At 45.4% G+C, this 17,488-nt stretch overlaps 1 long non-coding RNA gene across 8 annotated transcripts; it reads left to right on the forward strand.

Moving 5' to 3' along the window:
* The first annotated feature begins 4,914 nt into the window (after positions 1 to 4,914).
* Positions 4,915 to 17,031, forward strand: LOC120101503 (uncharacterized). Of its 8 annotated transcripts, none has more exons than XR_010065140.1 (5): positions 4,915 to 5,371; positions 6,514 to 6,780; positions 7,774 to 7,962; positions 8,477 to 8,631; positions 9,004 to 9,530. It is a non-coding gene; the product is annotated as an uncharacterized LOC120101503 (long non-coding RNA). The 8 variants fall into 8 exon arrangements; XR_010065139.1 differs by having other exon boundaries at positions 4,920 to 5,371; positions 6,514 to 6,697; positions 7,733 to 7,962; XR_005502044.2 differs by lacking the exon at positions 9,004 to 9,530 and adding an exon at positions 16,611 to 17,031 and having other exon boundaries at positions 4,926 to 5,371; positions 6,514 to 6,697.
* Positions 17,032 to 17,488: the final 457 nt, after the last annotated feature.

Genomic DNA, 17,488 nt, shown 5'->3' on the forward strand with positions numbered 1-17,488 from the left:
CTCCTGGTTTATGTGTAGAGGAGGAAGTGCTGGAAAATTTCAACGCTCCCTTGTCTGCGGACTTACCGGGAGGGCCTTTTTTCTTTCTTAGGACATTCTTTTTCTTGCACGCGCCCAACCTCTCACTATGTTCAGTTTCTGACAGACTTTCCCGGACTACCTCGAGAGTGGCCTGTCCTTCTACTACTGCTGCCTTACACATTTCATCCTTTAAACAATTCTTAACCAGCTTCCATATAGCTTTGGTCCCTAGGTGCAGATCCTCTTCCGCCAATTTTCTGTCAAGGTCTTTTCCAAGTTTGTTCCATGAGGCAATCATAAACGAGCCTGAACAGGCAAACCAAGGCGCCACCCTCTCCACCTCCTTCACAAAGTTTTTAAGTGTTCCTCCTCCAATTTTGATGTCCCTCTGCTTTAACACTGTTTCCAAGGCCGTGACCACAGACTGTGAGGATCCCGTGATGGGCCAGGAACGCCGGCGGCTTATCTACGTCCGTCTGACAAGGCATGAGGTGAAAGGGTAGAGACGGACACGCTGCTCTCTTATGTACGGGAGTCTTACACGCGCCTCCCCGGACGGTGCCGCTTATCTACGTCGGCCTTATCGCGTCCTTGCTCCTCAACAGTCAAAATCGAAGGTAAAAGGGAGCTGCGCGAAGCTCACTTATATACGAGAGACTGAGACGCGCCTTCAGCTGCTGTGATCGTCCTTTTAACAGCGAAAACGGTGAAAACAGAACATAAAGAGTAGGGTGGCTCCCAGGACAAATACTATAGCCTCAACAAATCCTTCCCAAGGCGGTGACAACCCCAGACCAAAGTCCAAGAGAGGCCTGCCTCTCCGAACGTACCTACCTGCAGTTCTGAATCCTCCTTGTCGCCAAGGGATCTCTGAAGGTGCTGACAATGGCGAGGTCTTTCCCGGGTTTTCGGCACCAGATGTCCCGCGCTACGTCTCGCCAGCAGGAACGACGCGGCACACACAGGATCCTACTGCAGAAAAGCTTTAATGCGTCTTGAGAGGGAGAGCATAAGCTTACAATGCGGAGACGCCGAGTGAGGAATAACCATCCCTTATATAGGAAACTATCCTCGCCTAGGACGTGTCACTCTCTGACTGGTCGCTGCCAATTATGCCAGATGACGTACCAAAGCGTACGTGTCCCTTTGAGTAGGGAAGTTACCAGGCGCCTGCGTATTGCCCTTTTTACTAGGTGCGTTCTGCCGGATGCCGGTGCCATCTTGTAATGGAGTATGTGAGGACAGCTCCTCACATCTGTGAGGACAGTTCCTTGGACAGCTCCTCACAGAAAAAAATTTAGGCAACTAACAGATTGGGGAAAGTGTGGGGCAGCAGGCAGTGAAAGGTACCCTGATTCCTGGTGGAGACAGGTCGAATCCATGGGGATCCTAGTAGGGACTACAGGAACATTCTCAGCCTCCCAGATCAGGGTTTCACTTGCTGAAGCCCCCGACAAACCCCTATAGAGAGATTTGAGACAGACAAGCCCCTCCTCCACAGGTGAGGACATGACCACACAGGTCACATAGGCTCAAGACAGATCAGTCATAGACACAGGACCACACCCCCGAATATGTAGATGAGGTGACCCACTCAAAAACTGCATTTAAGTGCCATGTTCAGAATTAAAGGTGGGCAGGAGTTATTCCCTCATCTGAGAGCTTCTGTCCTAAGAGCTATAACACCACTGGGGAAGAGATCTGTTCTCCAGAAATCACCTTCAGAGGCTCCCCTGTACCCCTCACTGGCTAGTCAGTCTCCTGTTGGCTCAGCCCAGTGAGCAACCCAAGGAGAGGCAGTGGTGCAAAGAGGAAGAATTGGTAGCTGCGGGCAGTGAAAGCTGTTCCCGCTCCCTGAACAAGTTCTCTCCCCCTTGCCTGAACCAGCACACCTAGCTGGGAAAGTGGAGAGCTGGGAGAGCAATTCAGCCCCATAGGCCTACAGAAAATATCTTTACCAATCCTACATCTGATAGAGGGCTAATATCTACTCTATACAAAGAACTCAAGAAGTTAGACTCCTGGGCTGGAGAGATGACTCAGAGGTTAAGAGCACTGACTGCTCTTCCAGAAGAGGTCCTGAGTTCAATTCCCAGCAACCACATGGTGGCTAACAACCATCCTTATCTGATGCCCTCTTCTGGCATGAAGGCATACATGCAGGCAGAAAGCTGTATGTTATATACATAATAAATAAATATTTAAAAAAAGAAAGAAGTTAGACTCCTTGAGTTCCTATTTAATAACCTATTAAAAATGGGGTAGAGAGCTAAACAAAGAATTCTCAACTGAGGAATACCAAATGGCTGAGAAGCACCTAAAGAAATGTTCAACATCTTTAATCATCAGGAAAATGCAAATCAAAACAACCCTGAGATTTCAGCTCACACCAATCAGAATGGCTAAGATCAAAAACTCAGGTGACAGCATATGCTGTAGAGGATGTGGCAAAAAAGAACACTCCTCCATTGCTAGATAGGATTGCAAGGTGATTCAACCACTCTGGAAATCAGTCTGGCAGTTTCTCAGAAAATTGGACATAGTACTACCTGAGGACCCAGATATACCACTCCTGGGCATATACCCAAAAGATACTCCAACATGTAACAAGGATACATGCTCCACTATTTTCATAGCAGCCTTATTTATAATAGCCAGAAGTTGGAAAGAACCCAGATGTCCTTCAATGGAGGAATGGATACAAAAAATGTGGTACATTTACACAATGGAGTACTACTCAGCTAATAAAAACAATGACTTCATGAAAGTCACAAGCAAATGGATAGAACTAGAAAATGTCATTGTGAGTAAGGTAACCCAGTCACAAAGCAACACACATGTTCTTACTCACTGAAAAGTGGATGTTAGGAAAAAACTCAGAATACCCTCAATAAAACTCACAGACTATATGAAGCTCAAGAAGGAAGACCAAAGTGTGGATGCTTCAGTACTACTTAGAAGTGGGAGCAAAATAATCATGGAAGGTAGAGAGGGAGGAACTTGGGAGGCAGAGAGGAGGGGGAGGGGAGAAAAGGGGGACAGGATCATGTGTGGGAGGAGATAGGGGAGATGTACAGAGAGAGTCAGGAAATTAAACAGAGGTGTGTAGCAATGGGGTATAGGGAACTGTGTGTAGCCACCAGAAAGTCCCAGATGCCAGGAAAGCAAGAGTCTTGCAGTACCCAATTGTGAGGACATTAGCTGAAATACCCAACAAAGGGGAGAGAGAACCTGTAGAGACCATATCCAGAGGTTACACATGGCCACTGGTTAAAGGATGGGGCCACCCACCCATCTCGAAAATTTTATCCCAGAATTGCTTCTGTCTAAAGGAAATACAGGGACAAAGAGTGGAGCAGAGACTGAAGGAAAGGACACCCAAAGACTGCTCCACCCGGGGATCCATCCATATGCAGCCACTACACCCAGATACTATTGCTGATGCCAAGAAATGCTTGTTGACAGGAGCCTAATATAGCTGTCTCCTTGGAGGCTCTGCCAGAGCCTCACCAATACAGATATGGGTGCTTGGAGGGAATCATTGGACTGAGCACATGGATCCCAATGGAGGAGTTAGGGGAAGGACTGAAGGAGCTGTAGGAGTTTGTAACACCATAGGAAGAACAACAATATCAATCAACCAGAACCCCCAAAGCTCCCAAGGTCTAAACCACCAAACAAAGAGTACACATGGAAGGACCCATGGCTCCAGCTGCATATGTAACAGATGCCTAATATGGCATCAATGGCAGGGGAGGCCCTTGGATCTGTGAAGGCTCAATGCTCCATCATAGGGAAATGCTAGTGTAGTGAGACAGAAGTGGGTGGGTGGGTGGGGAGTACCCTCATAGAAGCAGTGGGGAGGGGGTGGGATAGGAGGTTTGCAGAGGGGAATCAGGAAGGGGGATATCATTTGAAATGTCAATAAATAAAATAACCAATGAAAATTTTAAAAAAATAGCAGGCATGGAGCTTTTTAACTTTGAATCCTTAAGAAAGATGGCTTACATTTTAAAACAGTTCTCTTTGTTTGGCTTATTATTGGGAGTAAATCCCAGTGACTCACAAATCATTTGAGAGAACACCCACATATACACAACACACAACTATGAAGCAAATGTCTCACTTCTAAGCCAAGATCTTATCTAAATGATGAGTAGAATTTAAGCCAGAAGTATTAAAATAGACACAAAGCAGAACCCAGGCATAGTGACAGGTACTTCATAGTCTGTTTGGCATAATTGGTGTGTTTTGTGTCTGTCCATCCCACCTCCACCCCCAATTCCACTATCGCAAGCCTCTTGTTCTCAGAAAGCCAGACATTCCCCTGCGTTACAGTCCTGTAAGTATTACTACCCCTGAGAAGGTCAGCCTTCAAATTGGCAGTTTAGAAAACTATGCCTAAGAACTGGGCAAGCCCAGGCAAGCCCAGGCCGGTCAGTTACTAGGAAAAAAAAGAACCCCCAGGATTCTTCAGCAACACTGTCCAGGCACCACACCCGGCAATGGTTCTGGAATGCCTAGAGTTAAGGTAAGACAAAGTTCGCCTACTCTGGAATTCCCCTAATGTGCTTTAAATCAGGTCTGTGAGCTCACTTGGTTGTCTCTCTATCTTGATAATGGGAGACCCTGTAAGATTCAAACATAATGACTATGGCTGCCTTAAGGAAAACACCAAGTGGCTGGGACTTTCCATTATCAGAACCAGAGAGTTTCCAAAGAATTTAGAATAACAACCTGCTCCAGGAAATGAGCTAACCACGAAGAGGGGAGGGCCATTTTCAGTCCTCCATCCATGTGCCAAAGATATCTCTCCATTGAGGAATGTAAGGGTCAATGTGCATTATCTAGAACCAACTCATGTTGTTGCCAAAGGCTGTCCTACACAAGTGTATAAAAAGTGTGTTCTTTTGCTACTCGGAGTCATCTCTGTCCTGATTACAGAGCAACCCCTGCACTTTGGATCATTAAACCACTTGACTGATTGCATCGCACTCCATCTCCGTGCTTTCGTGAGTGGTATCTCCCGGACATAGGGCTCATTGGATCCTACATTGGTACATTGGCCGGGAATCTGTCCTACTCATGGAACTGGTGACCGGAGACTGGAGGATAGCTCAAGCAGATACCACGGTTGTCTCTGTCTGCATATTGTCTAAATGTTTGTTTAGTTTTTCTTGGTTCACTGATTCTGTGCTGCCACTGGGAAATTTGGTTTCAGTTTGCAACTGAGCGAGAGAGTTGCCAATTGGAGGTAGCCATAAGTGGCAAGTAGATTTGTCTGAATGTCACAAGCTACAGATTCCTGGAGGACATTCCAGACTCCGTTTGGAAAGTTGGAACTGAGAAGGTCTGACTTCATTTCAGTTTTTCTTCTGTGGTGCTCGTGGCAGGGGCGCATTGGTATTGTACTTTCTGTTTGTCTGTTTGCTTGTGGACTGATAGCTGTGCTGTCTAGCTTGCTTTTAGTTTGCTCTCAAGTGTCGGTAAGGCTTAAAGAGCCTCTGGTCTGGTTTGGTCTGGTCTGGAGGGAGTCGGGAGGACTCTGCTCCTTTTGGAACCTGTTGGCTGTAGACTCGATTCCAGCATAAGATGGTGGGTCACCTGGTTACCTGGTTTCTGTACCCTTGAGAAGAGCAAGCTGTCATGTGCGTTGATTGTCTTTCTCTGTGTTCTTGGATTTGGACTGTGACTGACGCTATTTTTGGATTTGGGACAGACTGAATCTACCCTGTTAAACATCCTAGTTAACCACTGGAGGGAAGTTAGGAAAAGAGGAGAAAACTTGTCAGTAGTAGTAAAGAAAGGAGGTTAGTTAGTCTCTCCTCTTCTGAATGGCCCACCTTCAGAAGAGGATGGCCACCCATAGGAACCTTCAACTTGCAGGAGATCAAAACAGTAGAGGAAAGAGTTTTTAGGCCAGGATCCCTCAGGTATTCAGACCAAGTGCCCTATATAGTTACCTAGAAGGATCTAGTGGAGAAACCTACCCCCAACCGGGGCTAAAAGCTTTGTCTCCAAGACTTTTGCAGGTCCTGGCCATGAAGAAGAACCCTGTAGAGACCAACAAGTCTGTAAAGAACATCCTCCAGGAGTCTACCACTGCGGATCTGCTGCTGTTGGATCTTCCACTCCCTTACCCCCTTATCATGGCCCCAATTCCCATGGCCCCTTGTCAGAGATCTCCTTTGAGTTCTCATCCAGCCTCCCTTTATCCCACCCTTTCTCAGGCCCCAGCAAGTGTGGAGCATGGGAAGGGACACTCAGAACCAGGACCAGCAATGAGGATCTGGAGCAAGAGGGCCACTTCAGCCAAAACAACAGTGGCCCTCCCCCTCCGAGCCTATAGACCCGTAGATCAGGATGGAAGTTAGGCCATGCAATATTGGCCCTTTTCTTCAACTGACTTGTACAACTGGAAAGCCCAACACCCCCCTTTTCAGATAACACAAAGGGGGTGATTAATCTCAGACTGTTTTATTTACTCATCAGCCCACCTGGGACAATATCCAAAAACTCATGACAGTGTTCTTCATGACCAGAGAGTGAGAGAGGATAATGCAGGAAGCCAGAAAGAATGTCCCCTCAGAAACAGGGCACCATCGATTAACCAGGCTGTCACTGACAGTGGATTTTCCTTGACTAGACCTGACTGTGACTACTAATACAGCAGGAGGTAAGGATCACCTGAAGGTCTGCCACTAGATTCTGCTGGCAGGTGTCAAGTGGGTTGCAGGATGACCCACCAATTTGACCAAGGTACGTGATGTTTAGCATGGACCAGACAAGTCACCCTCAACCTTTCTAGAGTGGCTCATGGAGGCATTCCACCACTATACACACTGTGACCCCAGCAATGAGGAGCATAAAGCTACTGTGACTTTGACTTTTATGACCAGATTAGTAGAGATATCAGGGAAAAGCTTCAGAGGCTAGAAGGACTACAGATAAGTCATTGAGGGATTAATGCTGAGAAAGTCTACCATAACAGGGAGACATGAGGAGAAGGAACAGAGAAAGAAAAAGGAAGAAGATGAAAGGGAGATACAAAAAGAAAGGTGATGGCTGAGAAAGGAATTTACAGAGAATCTTGGCTACAGTAGTTAGCAGAGAAGAGAGAATCCAACTAAAGAGAGGCAGAAACATCCTCCAGGAGTCTTCCACTGTGGATCTGCTGCTGTTGGATCTTCCACTCCCTTACCCCCTTACCATGGCCCCAGGGATGTGCATATTGTAAGGAGAGGGGACACTGGGCTCAAGAGTGCCCTGACAATCAGAAGCTGGGGGCAGGAAAACCCAGGTCTTGGAAAAAGTGCTCCCAAACCACAAAGATGTTAGCCCTGGGAGAAGACAGCATCTAGGGAGGATGGGATTTGAACTCCCCCCCCCCCCGCCTGAACCCAGGGTAATTCTGAAAGTGGAAGGGAAATCCACCAAATTCTTGGTGAGTACTGGGGCTTAACACTTAGTCCTCCAAGCTGACGGGCCAGTCTCCAGGAAAAAAAAATTTGTGGATCCAAGAGGCCACTGAGACTAAACAATATCCATGGACTACTGGAAGAATTGTAGACCTGAGAGTGGGCTGGGTATCCCACTGGTTCATGGTCATCCCTGACTGCCCCTATTCCTTGCTCAGGAGAGATTTGCTCTCCAAACTAGGGAAAGGTTTCCTCTTGCTTGGGCTGAAGGCCATGTGTATGCATATCTGCAGGCTGTGTATGTGGAGCTTAAGACCCACTTTTCTTCATGAAGGTCAGAGATGAGTGGGTGCTGCCATGGTGGACAACACAAATGTCATTTGTTATGGCTGAACCTCTACCTCTCAGCACATCAGCACAGATGCCTTTGCCACAGCCCACGTCCAAGGGGTTACATACCAAGAAAGAAAAAAAAACACAGAAAATCTTGAGCCTGTTGGATGCCCTAGTGAAGTCGGCAACTGTGAGTATTATTCATTGCCCTGGACATCAGAAGGGAAGAGATTCAGTGGCATGGGGCAATAACCAGGCAAATCAGGTGGCTCGAGAAGTGGCTATGCTGGAGCCTATTCTGGTCATGGGCCTGCAAGAGACAGCCACTGGGAACTGGGATTGGACTACGGGATGGCCTCACTTAGAATGTACAACAGAAGAAAAAGCCCAAATTGCTTAGAAGAGGAAGGACAATGGCACACTTGAGGGAAAAGCTATACTCCCCAAAGAACAAACAAAAGACTCATTTTGCCAAATGCACAAATGAACTCATTTAGGGGATAAGAAGCTTATCCAAGCAGTTAAGATATATGTAATAGACCTTAGGTTTTTAGCCAGAGAGACAGTAGAACAGTGTAAGGTAGGACAGCAAGTAAATGCTTATACAGCCAAGAGCAAACAGGGCAGAGAGACCTAGGGAGTTTATTGTGAAGTCAAATTTACAGAAGTTAAGCCAGGAAAATAATGTTACAAATACCTTCTAGTGTTTGTAGATACTTTCCCTGGATGGGTTGAGGCTTTCCCCATCAAGCAGGAAATAACTACTGTGGTAGCCAAGAAGATATTAGAAGAAATCTTCCTGAGGTTTGGGGTGTCCAAGGTAATTGGATTGGACAATGGTCCTGCTTTTGCTTCTAAGGTAAGTCATGGATTAGCAAAGATATTGGGGACTAATTGGAAGCTCCATTGTGGGTACTGTCCCCAGAGCTCAGGGCAGGTAGAAAGAATGAACAGAAGAAGCCTAAAATAGACTGTAATTAAATTGACCTTGGAGACTGGCGCTGACTGGGTAGTGCTCCTTCCCCTGGCCCTGTTCTGAGCTTGGAACACCCCCTACCCTTTTAACCTGACCCCTTTTGAGATCCTGTTTGATACCCCAACTCCTTTGGTGTCTGTCCACTGGCCCCTCCCTAGAAATATCCCAACTCACTGCTAGGAACCTGTTCTTGAGGCTTCAAGCCTTTCAGTCAATACAACATGAGATTTGGCCCAATATGCTTATATGCTCCAGGAATGCCAGAGACCCCTCACCATTTCCAGACTGGTGACTGGGTCTACATCCAGAGGCATCAGGCACAGTCACTGGAACCCTGATGGAAGGGACCCTTCCTGGTGCTGTTAACCACTCAGAAAGACCTTTCAGTGGACTGTATTGCAGCCCCGGTGCATGCATCCCATGTGAAACCTGCAGATGCCTCACTCCCTGGGGACTCCTGCTGCCCCCATGTGCTGGTCTGTCAAACCTGGACTGTGGTTTCTACTGGAACTGGAGATGAGGTTTCCTCCATGACTGCCTCCAAACCTCTCGACACCTGGTGGCCCGACCTCACTTTTGACCTGGTGGCAGGACTTGACTTGTGGGACATACCCATCCATGATGGGAGTTCTGGTGGAATCAAACTGCCCATGTGAGAGAAAAAGGGCTCTGGGCTGGGAGTGGGGGGCGATAAGAAGTGCATTCCTTGTACAGAGGTGTCACTTGTGGGAGACCCCCCCAATTAGGTTTACCCTCAATGGAAAAAAGCAGGCAGAAGTTCACCAATGTGGGAGTCCACACCAGTTTTATTGTGCCGCCTGGGAATGTGAGACTATGTGAGACACCTACTGGAACCCCTCCTCCTCTTGGGACTTGATCACAGTAAAAAAATTATACTACTGAGGGTCACTACCAGGGGAACTGAGGGTATTGAGATGCTTTCTGTGCAAATGCTACCTATAACCAATAAGATGGCTAAAGAGAAAAGTTGGGGACTCGGGTTGTACAAATTGTGATATGATGGCCAAGGTGAGAGAAGGGCTAGTCAAACAGAAGAGAGAGAATAGTCAGGGCTGGTTCAAAGCTTGGTTTAACTTATCCCCTTGGCTAACCACCCTCATGTCCACCTTGTTAAAACCCCTATTTGTTCTGCTATTGTTGATCTTTAGACCCTGCATATTGAACAAACTTATAGCCTTCATAAAAGAGAGAATAGGTGCAGTATAGCTGATGGTCCTGCACTAACAATATGAGACCCTGAGGACAGGACCTGAAGAATATGAATTAGCTACCCAAGACCCCTGAGCATAGCTCCAGGATTGGAGCTTATACAAAGAGAAAGGGGGGAGAATGTAAGAGTCAAACATAATGACTATGGCTGCCTTAAAGTGGCTGGGACTTTCCATTATCAGAACCAGAGAGTTTCCAAAGAATTTAAAATAAGACCCTGTCCAAAGAATTTAGAGTAACACCCTGCTCCAAGAAATGAGCTAACCACAAAGAGGGCAGGGCCCTTTTCAGCCCTCCATCCACATGCCAAAGATATCTCTCCATTGAGGAATGTAAGGGTCAATGTGCATCATTAAGGACCAACTCATATTGTTGCCAAAGGTTGTCCTCCACAAGTGTATAAAAAGTGTGTGCTTTTGCTACCTGGGGTCACCTCTGTCCCAATTATAGGTCAACCCCAGCGTGCTGAATCATTAAACTACTTGCTTGACTGCATCACTCTCCGTCTCCGTGTTTTCATGAGTGGGATCTCCTGGACATAGTGCTCATCAGGTCCTACAAAAACCAGAAAAGGGTATCAGAGCTTCTGAAGCTGGAGTTCCAGGTGAAAAGAACAGAGTAGCAGGATAGACTCTATCTTGCTTTCCAAACTCCATGTTAAATGGCTTATCTTCAGAGTGACATGCCCCACATATACACACACCTTGGGCTCTGGGAAAGATCACCAAGTGTTCTCAGCAGTTAAAAATAGACATAACAGCTGTAGCCAGCTCACAATAACAGGCTAGACTTGTCACAATAACAGTAAGAGTTAAGAAAACATGAATCATTCCCAGGTCAAGATGTCCCTTTTAGATGTGTGCTCTCTCCTTGTCATTTCAACCGATGCTATGCACCAATCAGTTTAAAGGCAAACATTGCTTTACCCATTTACCCAAGCCAAGGCTTGAAAATCCCTGCTTGCAGATTTTCCCCTATATAAACTCTAAGCTCCTAGACCTGGGTGTCACTTTGCATCAAGAAAGTTTGTGATTCCATTCTGAACTTGAATAAAGACTCTCATGTGCTTGCATTGGAGTTGTGGTCCCTGGTGGTCTCTTGGGAGTCTCAAGATCTGGGCATAACATAGGCAGCTGGGCAATGTCTGACTTGCATACTAGGAACTCAACTCAGGTTGCTTGAAAAAAGCAGTAAACTTTCTTAACCTATAAGCCATTCCTCCAGCATCAGCTTTTTTTTTTAATGTCTTCTCTGACATACACTTCAGATCATGTAAGGGATTCTCACGCTCTAGCAAGCTGGATCAGGCTTGGATGATGGAGAGCTGTGCTGGGTGTGTGGTTTCCTGCTTGGAGCTTCGTCCACCTGGTTGGTCACAGAGCTTGTGTTAACAATAATCATCAATCGTCACCCACTGAATACCACTTCCTCTTCCTCCTTATTGGTAATGGATGAAAATGGACTGGAGTCTGTCTTTGTCACTGTTGTCACTTAGGTTATGGAAGTTTTCTTCTATAATTATTTACTGGCCCTTTAAGTTGGGAATCTTCATTCTCTTCTATACCTATTAATCTTAGGTTTGGTCTTTTCATTGTGTCCTGGATTTCCTGGATGCTTTGGGTTAGGAGCTTTTTGCTTTTTGGACTTTCTTTGACTGTTGTGTCAATGTTTTTATGGTATCTTCTGACCCTGAGATTCTCTCTTCAATCTCTATTCTGTTGGTGATGCTTGTATCTATGACTCCTGATCTCTTTCCTAGGTTTTTCTATTTCCAGGGTTGTCTCCCTTTGTGATTTCTTTATTGCTTCTATTTTTAGATCCTGGGTGTGTTTTGTTCCATTTTGTTTTGTTCCCTCACCTGTTTGGTTGTGTTTTCCTAATTTTTTAAGGAATTTTTGTTTTTCCTCTTTAAGGGCTTCTACTTGTTTACCTGTGTTCTCCTGTATTTCTTTCAGGGAGTTATTTATATCCTTCTTAAAGTCCTCTAATATCATCATGAGATGTTAAAATCTTGTTTATCAGGTATGTTGGGATAGCTAGTATTAGCTGTGGTGGAAGAACTAGGTTCTGATGATGCCATGTAGTCTTGGTTTCCATTGCTTAGGTTTTTGAACTTGCCTCTCACCATCTGGTTATCTCTAATGTTAGTAGGTCTTGCTGTCTCTGACTGGAGTTTGTCCTCCTGTGGGCCCGTGAGCCTCTGAGTCTGTGACCTTTGGAGTGAGAGCACTCCTGGCAGACTCTGCCGGCAGGCTTGGATCTGAGAGCTGTGGAACAGTCCCAGCTCTGGACGCAGATGGAGACCAGAAGGGTCATGTTCCAGGCAGCCCTGCTGCTCTTGAGCCCTGTGCATTCCTGGTAGGTCTCTCTTTAGACAGTCAATGGAGAGAAAGTGGGGTCCCACCTGTGGGCTGTGGGCTTTGGGCTGTATGCTTAGAAGGGAGGGTGCTCCTGGCAGACCAGGTCTCTGAGGACATGTTTTGTTGAGAATATAAATTCTAAGGCCCCAGCATGGACCATGAACCATGGACCTTCTGCATCAGAAACTCTGGGGTTAAGGCTCAAGGGTCTGTTTTATATATAGGCTTTTAGGTTCTAGTAATATGCACAAAAATGTTAATATTACCCTATAGGAAATAGTAATAGTCCCCAGAGCCTGAAAGCCATATGTGCCTCAACCTTAGCCCTGAGAAGGAAGTTTGAAGAACAGAGTAGGAGTCAATGAATGAAAGTCAGGACATAATGGTTAAAAATCACACTACAGTAAAAGCAGGTTTAAGAATAACTTCCTATTTAGGAGGTGAAAGAACACCGTATTAGTATTACCAGGGCAATGTCTGCTCTAAAATTAGTTCAGTTGAGCAGGACCTAAGGGGTATGTTGGACCTGGCTATTCAGGCTCTCTATATATCAGTCTCAATGCTCAGTCTACAACCAAGATTGAGAACCACTGCTTTAGGTCAAACCACTCTTGTAACCAACCAGGAAGACAGAACCTCAGGCCAAGCCAAACATACCAACTACAATCTAAAGGTAATTCAAGGTATAGTAAAGAGTATGGGGAGGGAAGGTTTAGTTTAGCTTGGTAGCTGTCAATCAACTTGCACCTGCTTTGTGAATTCAGACTCTGGGGCCAGAAAAGATTCCAAAGAGAATCTAACATAAGTCAGGACTAAGAAGTTCAGATCTCCTATCATTGTAATTAGGCTCTTACATGGCAGGGAGTCATCATTACTATCAACACAGAGCAACCTGATTTGATTGTACACTATGATACAAGTTGATCAAACAGGGCCATGAACAAGTACTTGTAAGCAGGTCTGAATCATTAGTACAAAAACCAGAGAGAATGTAGCCCCATACCAGAAAGGAGGGCTATAGGGAGGAGGCAGCAAGACAACCAGTGTGGCATGATGCTCCATCCCATTTTGTGAGGAGAGTATGAGAACAATCCATTGAGTAACCAGGCTTGTGCTCATGCATGGAAGAAGTATGATCTTAGAATAAGCCTCCATTGTAATTGCCTGTCGAAGACATTATTATATGATGGAGATATTGTATCAGCACTACTGACACACAACATCTGACCTAATACAAGGCAATCCTTGGCCACTGCTATGGCTAGTACTATACATTTAAAGGCATTAGGAGTTTGAGACAACCTCTGTGGATTTTTGAAGGAGGCCCTGCAGTGTCTGTTCCTTTATTGTACCCTGCTGGGCTCTTGGGTACCCTCTACCTCTGCCTTTCCCCCAGTCATCATTACTTCTATCTTGGTTCTGCCCTATCTCAGTAACTGCTGTTGGTATAATGTCCATTAGCTAATGCTTGGAAGAAGGTTAAGAAGAACACAATTAACATATCCTGGGTCCTGTCTACCATTTACATTTTTTCTTAGCTTGGACAAAGTTTGTGGGGCAGTAGACTTGGTAAAGTTGAGTAGGTCTGAGAGGATGGTAGAAGCTTCACCAGCTTCAGATCAGATCCCTGTCATGCGATCACACTCCCTACATACGAATGTGACCTATGGTCAGGTAGATCAGAGCAGAGTTCTCCATGCTTGAGTTATCTAGATGGTCCCTGAGAATTTAGCCAATAAGTTTCCCTTCCCAGACATTCCTTTCTGCAAAAGGTATTTAATCTCTGATCCACCCTAAGTAGGTAGTGTGCACCCAATTTCCATAATAAGCAATCAATAAACAGTTCAGAACCAAGGACTGTCTTTCCTATCAAGAACCTGGTGAGGAGCATGGAGAAAGCCTTTATCTACAGAGCCTCACAGCCTAAGTCTCTCACCAAGGCCCCTTTGTGCTCCCAGACAACCTCTGATGAGCTGAGCCAGAGTTCCCCCTCCTCCTGGCTCTGGATTCCTCAGCCTTCTGGCCTTTTCCATTCCCAACTCCCCATGACCCAGTAGTGTCTGGATGTCCAGGAGTTTGAGAGTCCCTGGCCCTCTGTCCCCAATTCTTTGTGTGGTTTCCAGTGGTGACTGGGTGCTGAGAGTCAAGGAACTCCAGCTTCAGTCTCCCTCAAGTTTAGCACCCAATGGCTATGCAGGGTAAATGCAGTCTAGTGTCTCCATGGTTAGTCTGCCCAGCTGTGTTCCCACAGCTTAGTGGCTGGGGAAATGGAGAGGAACTATATTAGTCCTACTCATTTGAATAATAATTAAAATTCTTATAACCCTTTCTTTGTAGGTGCTTTTAGTAATAGCCCCACTTCATAGGTGAGAACACTGAGGTTTGTCCTAAGGTCTAAGGTAGGAATAATCAAAACTTATATTTGAATTCATACCTCAAAATCCAGATCCCATGTGCTTAAGCCTAAGACAATTCTCTTGTCCCACTTAATGCCAAAATCCAGAACCTGATAGAAAAGACTTTGATATTTCAGCTGGCAAGCAGAGTTGGGAGCAGGAGCTGGGATCTTTGGGTAGAGATTGGAAAGGCTGCATCTTTCTTTCAGTGTAATTTGTGAATATCTCTTCTATTCATCTAGGTTCAAAAGTGACACAGCATTTGCTGAGCCTTGGCATTTTTGACAGTGATCCAAAAGTGTCAGTCCTAGACACTGGACCCTCAAGGCTATAGCTCTTATTCACTTTTCCAGATCTTACTTGGTCAATATAACAAGAGCACCATCTTCAGGAAGTACTAGACAGAAAGACTTCTAATCTTTATTGCTTTGTGGGGCTTCTAGAGAAAGAGAAAGGGTTCCCCATGAGGAGCCAGAAGGACCACGTGTTCCTCCTGGACTCACCTTCCCCAGTCAGCCTGAGCACCTCTGCTCCAGGAGCACACTTCCAGTAGGACCAGCCACCTGGAGAAGAGTGCTTGCTATACTAATTTACTCCTAGGGTGGGTATCCTTTATTTTGTAAGAATTTTTAACAAGCCCATTTTTGTCTTTTGCCCCAAAACGGATTCTCTAATCCACTTTTTAAAACCATGAACATCTTTTGGCATGTATCTAACTCCTTCTGTTTCATAATTTATTGTGAATTGTTGGAAGGGTTTAGTTACATTTCTCATTGCTGTGACAAAATACCTGACAAGAAGCAATGTAAGGGAGGAGGAATTTACTATTTCCTATTAATTACTTATTCACTTTACATCTTGATTGCTGTCCCCCTCCCCTGGGTCCTCCCACACACACAGTCTCTCCTTCCATTTCCTCTCTCCTTATCCGAGAGAGTTGAGGCCCACCCTGGGTATCCTACCATCCTGGCATATCAAGTCTCTGCAAGGCTGTGTGCATCCTCTCCCACTGAGGCCAGACAAGGCAGCCCAGTTAAGGGAACATATTTCACAGACAGGCAACAGTTGTAGGAGTAGCCCCCACTCTACTTGTTGAGAGGCTCGCATAAAGGCTGAGCTGCAAATCTACACATGGATCTGGGACTTTGGTCCAGCCAGCTCTTTGGTTGGTGGTTCAGTCTCTAAGAGCCATCAAGGGTCCATGGTAATTGATTGTTAGTCTTCGTGTGGAGTTTCAATCCCCTCCAGGGCCTTCAATCTTTCCCCCAATTCTTCTATAAGAGTCCCTGAGAACTGTCCAGTATTTGGCTGTGGGTCTCTATATCTGTTTCAGTCAGCTTCTGAGTGGAACCTCTCAGAGGACAGTTACATTAGGCTCCTGTTTGCTTTAAAAGTCTACAGTCCATGGTAAAGGGAAAGGCCAAGTGGTAAGAACTTGAGACCAACGGTCACATTGCCTTCTCAGTTAGTAAGGCCCGCCCCCAGTGACTCACATTCTCCAGCAAGGCTTCATGAACTGGAAATTTCTGGTTTCTTTTGTCATGTGATTATTTCCTGGAAACTATCTTATAACTTTTCTTTCTTTTCTTTTTTCTTCTTTTTCTTTTTTTTTTTTTCTGAATCAAAATGGGAAGATGTTTTGCTGAAAAGAGACACATGATGTTTTTCTGGAAGGTGCCTGGAAAAAGCACAAATGATGTTTTGCGAGAGCAGACGCTTCAGAGTACATGTGATGTTTGGGAAGAGTATAAATATAACTCAACAGACAGTGGATGATGCTGTGTGGTATTGGTTCACCTTGCCACTCTTTGCTGATCATCATTTGTTATGACTTCATTGAGAGAAATCCACCAACTTCTGCTTGTGTTTCTTGCAGCTTTCAAGGACTCAGGCAGATTGGCAGAGAGAGCCTCGTGGTTTCTTCTGGATTGAACTGCCATTGCTGATTCATGAGTGGTACTTGTGAGTGAATCAAGCGACCCCTGCTGATTCATGTGAACTGAACTGCTGCTATCCTGACAACACAGATTGGAGTCACCCCAAAGAACTATTTCTAAACAGGCATACATCCTCCTTTGCCCTATCAACCTTTCCTTTCCACTACCTGTGGTGGATGATAGGCTAGGAGGGAGGTTAAAGCATTTAACTACCCTTACTAAACTAGGCTTTGAAAAATATAAGAGTACCTCTCCACTTCCTAAAGTTTCCAAAAGAAGTCTAAACAGCTAGGGACCAAATGTTCAAAAAATGAGTGTTTGTGATGGGGAGGCAAAGGGGGATTTCATATACCAACAACAACATGGGAAATAAAGGGGAAAAGAGTGAGATTCCAATGCCTCTTACAGTATTAGTATAAAGGCTGATTTCTAGCCTCTGGAGCAAGGAAACAACATGTTGAATTTTTAACACCCAAAGCTTCTGTAGCCTAAGTAATCACTACTAACTTCCAGGAGACAGTCCTGAAATAAGCCTGACAGAAAGCTACAGTAATCCCCTTCAGTGGGCCCCAGCACACCTTGGAGTCAAATGCCTACCCTGGCTGATTCATCTGCACTTCTTGAAATTCTGGTAACCCTGTTGGTGTGACAGATAAAGTTGGCAAAAATAAACACACTGAGTTTTTGTTTGAGACTTGCAAAACTGATAGCAATTAGAAAAATACCCCCTTTCTTGGAATCTTCTCTAACCCATATCATTAGCAGAGCATAAAAGCTATCAATTTCTTTGGCTATGGTTATTATTTCTTATTCAAAC

Source organism: Rattus norvegicus, chromosome 3 (assembly GCF_036323735.1).
Source record: "Rattus norvegicus strain BN/NHsdMcwi chromosome 3, GRCr8, whole genome shotgun sequence".
Taxonomy (NCBI): Eukaryota; Metazoa; Chordata; class Mammalia; order Rodentia; family Muridae; genus Rattus; species Rattus norvegicus.